This window comes from Staurois parvus, unplaced genomic scaffold, assembly GCF_062004578.1.
Source record: "Staurois parvus isolate SC_StPar_1 unplaced genomic scaffold, SC_StPar_1.0 ptg000631l, whole genome shotgun sequence".
NCBI lineage: Eukaryota > Metazoa > Chordata > Amphibia > Anura > Ranidae > Staurois > Staurois parvus.
This window is the reverse complement of record NW_028318427.1, coordinates 33,949-42,674: the sequence shown is the minus strand read 5'-3', so window position 1 is coordinate 42,674 and position 8,726 is coordinate 33,949.

The window sequence follows — 8,726 nt, the reverse complement described above, 5'->3', positions numbered from 1 at the left end:
ACAGAAACGTTATTAGGGCCACAGAATTTTTACTCAGGGACAGACAGAATTGTTACTGAGTGCCAGAGAATTGTTACTCAGGGACAGACAGAATTGTTACTGAGTGCCAGAGAATTGTTACTCAGGGACAGACAGAATTGTTACTGAGTGCCAGAGAATTGTTACTTAGGGCCACAGAAACTTTAATTAGGGCCACAGAATTTTTACTCAGGGACAGACAGAATTGTTACTGAGTGCCAGAGAATTGTTACTCAGGGACAGACAGAATTGTTACTGAGTGCCAGAGAATTGTTACTTAGGGCCACAGAAACTTTACTTAGGGCCACAGAATTTTTACTCAGGGACAGACAGAATTGTTACTGAGTGCCAGAGAATTGTTACTCAGGGACAGACAGAATTGTTACTGAGTGCCAGAGAATTGTTACTCAGGGCCCCAGAAACTTTACTTAGGGCCACAGAATTTTTACTCAGGGACAGACAGAATTGTTACTGAGTGCCAGAGAATTGTTACTCAGGGACAGACAGAATTGTTACTGAGTGCCAGAGAATTGTTACTTAGGGCCACAGAAACTTTACTTAGGGCCACAGAATTGTTACTCGCACAGACACAGAATTGTTACTCGCACAGACACAGAATTGTTACTGAAGGCCACAGAACTGTTACTTAGGGCCACAGAATTGTTACTCGCACAGACACAGAATTGTTACTCGCACAGACACAGAACTGTTACTGAGGGCCACAGAACTGTTACTTAGGGCCACAGAATTGTTACTCGCACAGACACAGAATTGTTACTCAGGGCCACAGAACTGTTACTTAGGGACAAAGAAACGCTAGTTAGGGCCACAGAATTCATACTCAGGGACAGACAGAATTGTTACGGAGTGCCAGAGAATTGTTACTCTGGGCCACAGAAACTTTACTTAGGGCCACAGAATTTTTACTCAGGGACAGACAGAATTGTTACTGAGTGCCAGAGAATTGTTACTCAGGGACATACAGAATTGTTACGGAGTGCCAGAGAATTGTTACTCAGGGACAGACAGAATTGTTACTGAGTGCCAGAGAATTGTTACTTAGGGCCACAGAAACTTTAATTAGGGCCACAGAATTTTTACTCAGGGACAGACAGAATTGTTACTGAGTGCCAGAGAATTGTTACTCAGGGACAGACAGAATTGTTACGGAGTGCCAGAGAATTGTTACTCAGGGCCACAGAAACTTTACTTAGGGCCAGAGAATTTTTACTCAGGGACAGACAGAATTGTTACTGAGTGCCAGAGAATTGTTACTCAGGGACAGACAGAATTGTTACTGAGTGCCAGATAATTGTTACTCAGGGCCCCAGAAACTTTACTTAGGGCCACAGAATTTTTACTCAGGGACAGACAGAATTGTTACTGAGTGCCAGAGAATTGTTACTCAGGGACAGACAGAATTGTTACTGAGTGCCAGAGAATTGTTACTTAGGGCCACAGAAACTTTACTTAGGGCCACAGAATTGTTACTCGCACAGACACAGAATTGTTACTCGCACAGACACAGAATTTTTACTGAAGGCCACAGAACTGTTACTTAGGGCCACAGAATTGTTACTCGCACAGACACAGAATTGTTACTGAGTGCCAGAGAATTGTTACTCAGGGACAGACAGAATTGTTATGGAGTGCCAGAGAATTGTTACTCAGGGCCACAGAAACTTTACTTAGGGCCACAGAATTTTTACTCAGGGACAGACAGAATTGTTACTGAGTGCCAGAGAATTGTTACTCAGGGACAGACAGAATTGTTACGGAGTGCCAGAGAATTGTTACTTAGGGCCACAGAAACTTTACTTAGGGCCACAGAATTGTTACTCGCACAGACACAGAATTGTTACTCGCACAGACACAGAACTGTTACTGAGGGCCACAGAAACTTTACTTAGGGCCACAGAATTGTTACTCGCACAGACACAGAATTGTTACTCGCACAGACACAGAACTGTTACTGAGGGCCACAGAACTGTTACTTAGGGCCACAGAATTGTTACTCGCACAGACACAGAATTGTTACTGAGGGCCACAGAACTGTTACTTAGGGACAAAGAAACGCTAGTTAGGGCCACGGAATTCATACTCAGGGACAGACAGAATTGTTATGGAGTGCCAGAGAATTGTTACTCAGGGCCACAGAAACTTTACTTAGGGCCACAGAATTTTTACTCAGGGACAGACAGAATTGTTACTGAGTGCCAGAGAATTGTTACTCAGGGACATACAGAATTGTTACGGAGTGCCAGAGAATTGTTACTCAGGGACAGACAGAATTGTTACTGAGTGCCAGAGAATTGTTACTTAGGGCCACAGAAACTTTAATTAGGGCCACAGAATTTTTACTCAGGGACAGACAGAATTGTTACTGAGTGCCAGAGAATTGTTACTCAGGGACAGACAGAATTGTTACGGAGTGCCAGAGAATTGTTACTCAGGGCCACAGAAACTTTACTTAGGGCCAGAGAATTTTTACTCAGGGACAGACAGAATTGTTACTGAGTGCCAGAGAATTGTTACTCAGGGACAGACAGAATTGTTACTGAGTGCCAGATAATTGTTACTCAGGGCCCCAGAAACTTTACTTAGGGCCACAGAATTTTTACTCAGGGACAGACAGAATTGTTACTGAGTGCCAGAGAATTGTTACTCAGGGACAGACAGAATTGTTACTGAGTGCCAGAGAATTGTTACTTAGGGCCACAGAAACTTTACTTAGGGCCACAGAATTGTTACTCGCACAGACACAGAATTGTTACTCGCACAGACACAGAATTTTTACTGAAGGCCACAGAACTGTTACTTAGGGCCACAGAATTGTTACTCGCACAGACACAGAATTGTTACTCGCACAGACACAGAATTGTTACTCAGGGCCACAGAACTGTTACTTAGGGACAAAGAAACGCTAGTTAGGGCCACAGAATTCATACTCAGGGACAGACAGAATTGTTACGGAGTGCCAGAGAATTGTTACTCAGGGCCACAGAAACTTTACTTAGGGCCACAGAATTTTTACTCAGGGACAGACAGAATTGTTACTGAGTGCCAGAGAATTGTTACTCAGGGACAGACAGAATTGTTACGGAGTGCGAGAGAATTGTTACTCAGGGACAGACAGAATTGTTACTGAGTGCCAGAGAATTGTTACTTAGGGCCACAGAAACTTTAATTAGGGCCACAGAATTTTTACTCAGGGACAGACAGAATTGTTACTGAGTGCCAGAGAATTGTTACTCAGGGACAGACAGAATTGTTACGGAGTGCCAGAGAATTGTTACTCAGGGCCACAGAAACTTTACTTAGGGCCACAGAATTTTTACTCAGGGACAGACAGAATTGTTACTGAGTGCCAGAGAATTGTTACTCAGGGACAGACAGAATTGTTACGGAGTGCCAGAGAATTGTTACTCACGGCCACAGAAACTTTACTTAGGGCCACAGAATTTTTACTCAGGGACAGACAGAATTGTTACTGAGTGCCAGAGAATTGTTACTCAGGGACAGACAGAATTGTTACTGAGTGCCAGATAATTGTTACTTAGGGCCACAGAAACGTTATTAGGGCCACAGAATTGTTACTCAGGGACAGACAGAATTGTTACTGAGTGCCAGAGAATTGTTACTTAGGGCCACAGAAACTTTAGTTAGGGCCACAGAATTGTTACTCAGGGACAGACACAGAATTGTTACTGAGGGCCACAGAACTGTTACTTAGGGACACAGAATTGTTACTCGCACAGACACAGAATTGTTACTGAGGACCACAGAACTGTTACTTAGGGCCACAGAATTGTTACTCGCACAGACACAGAATTGTTACACAGGGACACAGAACTGTTACTGAGGGCCACAGAACCGTTACTTAGGGCCACAGAATTGTTACTCGCACAGACACAGAATTGTTACTCGCACAGACACAGAATTGTTACTGAGGGCCACAGAACTGTTACTTGGGGCCACAGAAACGTTAATCAGGGACACAGAATTGTTACTTAGGGCCACAGAATTGTTACTCGCACAGACACAGAATTGTTACACAGGGACACAGAACTGTTACTGAGGGCCACAGAACCGTTACTTAGGGCCACAGAATTGTTACTCGCACAGACAGAATTGTTACTCGCACAGACACAGAATTGTTACTCGCACAGACACAGAATTGTTACTCAGGGCCACAGAACTGTTACTGAGGGCCACAGAACTGTTACTTAGGGCCACAGAATTGTTACTCGCACAGACACAGAATTCTTACTCGCACAGACACAGAATTGTTACTCAGGGAAACAGAACTGTTACTGAGGGCCACAGAACTGTTACTTAGGGCCACAGAATTGTTTCTCGCACAGACACAGAATTGTTACTCGCACAGACACAGAATTGTTACTGAGGGCCACAGAACTGTTACTTGGGGCCACAGAAACGTTAATCAGGGACACAGAATTGTTACTGAGGGCCACAGAACTGTTACTTAGGGCCACAGAATTGTTACTCGCACAGACACAGAATTGTTACTCAGGGACACAGAATTGTTACTCAGGGACACATAATCGTTTAATTAAAGAGTATGTCAGACAACATGCAGAGGAGTGGCAGAGGAGGCAATGTTTTAGGAGCGAGCAGACGTGGCAGCAGAGGAAGGGGTCGAGGCAGCACTATTCGCAGCCAGAGGCCAGTGCTCCCGGTGTCATCCAGCGGTCGTGTCTCCACCGACAACCCTGCCGTCGTCGATTGGTTGGCTCGGTCGTCTTCCTCTTCCCAGGTCACCTCTGACACCTACAGCCAACGGTCGGTGGGTACGTCAGACACAACCATTAGTTGGCATGGCCCGGGACCAAGCCCACTGAAATCACGTGTCCTCTACCTGCCCCTGTCCTTTGGTGTTCCCTCACCAAGCGAAGTATCGCATGCTGTGGGCTCAGCCCCACTGTACAGTGAGGAAGAGCTAACAGAGGGCGGTCAGGAACGGGGGGAGACATCCGCCTTTTCAGCAGCCAGGCGAAGAAGTAGTGGCGAGGAGAGTGGCTTGGTAGCCGGTCTAGAGACAGGTCTGTCTCCTGACCCACACGCAGCCGAGGGGGCTAGTAGTGAGGCGGAGACCCTACTTGATGATGAGGAGGTTGATCACACTTGGCAGCCTCGTCGTCATCAGGCAATTTCTTCCGCATCATCAGGAGAAGAGGGTGGCAGCTTGGCAGCGAGCAAAACAGTCGGTGGGTTGCCCAGGAGACAGCAGCAGGGTCGCAGCAGTGTCAGTGGAGCCAAACGGCCACGGAGTAGAGCACCAGCTCCACTGCAGCCTACCACCACGGCCAGTAGTGGTGCCGGTGTGCACGGAGGAAGCAGCAGTCAGCCAGTGAGGAGTATCGGGGGCAAAGTTTCCTACTCGGCGGTGTGGCAATTTTTCGTCAAGCCGCCCGAGGAAGTAAACGTAGCCGTATGTCGACTATGTGGCCAGAAAGTCAAGCGTGGCCAGGGGGCCCATGTTGGGACTACATCGTTGCGGCAGCATATGCAGCGTCGCCATTTGGTGGCCTGGGAAAACCGTGATAAAGATACGGCGGTTCTGCCCGCCCCAGCCCCCGCTCCATCACCCGCTCCGTTACTTGCTCCGTCACCCGACGTCAATCGCCCTCCATCAGCCAGTCAAGGCTCCAACACCTCTGCTGAGGGGAGTTGTCACTCGTTGGCATCTTCCGCTCGTTCAGATGCTCCTTCTCCTGCTACTCCTCTTCACGGATTCCGTCAGCAGTCTTTCTTGGAATCCGTTTCCAAGAGACAACAGTTTGCGAGCACGCACTCGACGGTGCAAAAGCTGAACGTCCTCCTGTCCAAGTTGCTGGTGCTGCAGTCCCTCCCTTTCCAAGTGGTGGACTCAGCACCTTTCAGAGAAATGATGGCTTGTGCCGCGCCGCGGTGGAGAGTGCCAAGCCGTCATTTCTTCGCCAAAAAGGCAGTGCCAGCCCTGCATTCACATGTAGAAGACATGGTGGGCCAGTCTTTGAGCATGTCGGTCTCTGCCAAAGTGCACGGCAGCGCCGACGTGTGGAGCTGTAACTATGGTCAGGGACAGTACATGTAATTTACGGCCCACTGGGTGAACGTGGTGCCGTCACAGCCGCACCAGCAACTTGGACAGGTCACGCCGCTTTTGCCTCCACGTTTGCACGTCCTTGGTCTGGCAAAGATGTCCGCCTCTACCACCTCTTCTTCCGCCGTGTCCTCAGCCGCCACCCCCGTGCCAAGTCCCATTACCCGACCGGCATATCACATGTGCAGGGCGCAACGGTGTCACGCTGTTCTGCACCTGGTATGCCTTGGCGAACGTAGTCACACAGGGGAGGAACTTCTGAGTGTAATGAACAGAGAAATCGACAGATGGCTGTCTCCGCGCAAACTGAAAATCGGAACCATGTTGACCGACAACGGAAAGAACATGGTGTCTGCTCTGCGTCAAGGAAGGTTGTGCCATGCGCCATGCATGGCTCACGTGTTCAATCTGGTTGTCAAGCGGTTCTTAAAATCCACCATCCCACTGCAAGACATCCTTAAAATGTCACGTAAACTTTGCATGCATTTCAGCCATTCCTACACCGCAAAGCACACCCTCCTTGAGCTGCAGCGGCAGAACGGAATTCCACAGCATCGCCTGATCTGCGACGTTGCAACAAGGTGGAATTCAACCCTACACATGTTAGACCGCCTTTACGAACAGCGAAAGGCCATCACCGATTTCCTGATGTTACAAGCGGATAAAGGTACTCCCCTGTGTAACTTCGATGTCAGCCATTGGCAGCTCATGCGTGACACCTGCCGCTTGCTCAGGCCCTTTGAGGAGGCCACGCTATTCGTGAGTCGGCAGGACTATGGGATGAACGACGTCATTCCTCTGTTGCACGTCCTTGAACAAATGCTGTTAACAATGGCTGGTCAGGGTGCGGTAGACGTGGCGCACAGATCTCAACGCCACATGACCCCTGTGGGGCAGGACAGGAAGAAGAGGAGGAGGTAGAGGAGGACATTTGTGCTCAGGAATTATTGAGTGAAATGGGTGGTTTTTCCACTCAGCGGACAGGAGTGGAGGAGCAGGAGCATCTGGTAGAGGAGGAGGAGGAGGAGACAGAGGACCCAGACGCACCGTGGCAGTATGCTGTGGAGATGGAGGCAGGGAGTCCCTCGCATTCCTTGGCACAAATGGCCCATAGCATGCTCGGTTGCTTGCGTAGCGACAGCCGAATAATAACCATCAGACAGAGGGATGACTTTTGGCTGTCCACCTTGTTGGACCCTCGCTACCGTTCCAAAATGGTGGCCTTTTTCACACCTGCTGAGAGGGAGGCCAAAATAACGTACTATAAAAACCACCTATGTAGTCAGTTGGTCTCTGCCTTTGTGCGCCAACGTCCATCCTCAGACACTGTGGGCCCTGTGCGCTCGCGTTCCGCTGCCATGGCAGCAGGGGAGGGGTGGGGTGGTAGGAGCAGTGGCAGCTCCACCAGCAGCGGCTGCCTCAGTCTGCAGTCGATGATGAGTAGCTTTCTTCACCAGCGCAGTGAGGAAACTACTAACCAGCCGCAGCAGCAGCAGCAGCATAAGGTGGACCTGGAGCAGGACCTCAAACAACAGGCTTGGGCCTACTTGGACAGCACCCTGCCAACCGAGGTAGACAATCCCCTTGACTACTGGGCAACGAAACTTGACCTTTGGCCCCAACTAGCTGAATTTGCCCTAGAAAGGCTGTCATGCCCGGCCAGTAGCGTGGCATCGGAGCGCGTGTTTAGTGCGGCAGGAGGTATTGTAACTCCGCGGAGGACACGACTGTCCACCCAAAGTGTGGAGAGACTCACGTTTGTGAAAATGAATCAGGCGTGGATTAGTCTGGATTTCAAACCACCAGTTCCTGACACAACTGACTAAATCCGCCATGAATCATGCCTCAAACATGTGCCACTTTGAGGTCTCCTCACACACTGCTGGTGTGTAGAATTTTTTGACATAGGGTGCTGGCAGATTACGGGCCTCCCATAGCTGCTGCCAGGCCCCTAATCTGCCATAGGCCCCTATATACCGCCTCCTCATGCTGCTGCCAGGTCCAGAGACTCTCATGGGTCCCTGTACGGCCTCCCATTGCTGCTGTCTCCATCGCCACACTCTGCCATGTGCCACTTTCAGGTCTCCTCACACACTGCTGGTGTGTAGAATTTTTTGACATAGGGTGTTGGCAGATTACGGGCCTCCCATTGCTGCTGCCAGGCCCCTAATCTGCCATGGGCCCCTATATACCGCCTCCTCATGCTGCTGCCAGGTCCAGAGTCTCTCATGGGTCCCTGTACGGCCTCCCATTGCTGCTGTCTCCATCGCCACACTCTGCCATGTGCCACTTTCAGGTCTCCTCACACACTGCTGGTGTGTAGAATTTTTTGACATAGGGTGCTGGCAGATTACGGGCCTCCCATAGCTGCTGCCAGGCCCCTAATCTGCCATGGGCCCCTATATACCGCCTCCTCATGCTGCTGCCAGGTCCACAGTGTCTCATGCCATGTGCCACTTTCAGGTCTCCTCACACTGCTGGTGTGTTGAATTTTTTGACATAGGGTGCTGGCAGATTATGGGCCTCCTATAGCTGCTGCCAGGCCCCTAATCTGCCATAGGCCCCTATATACCGCCTCCTCGTGCTGCTGCCAGGTCCAGAG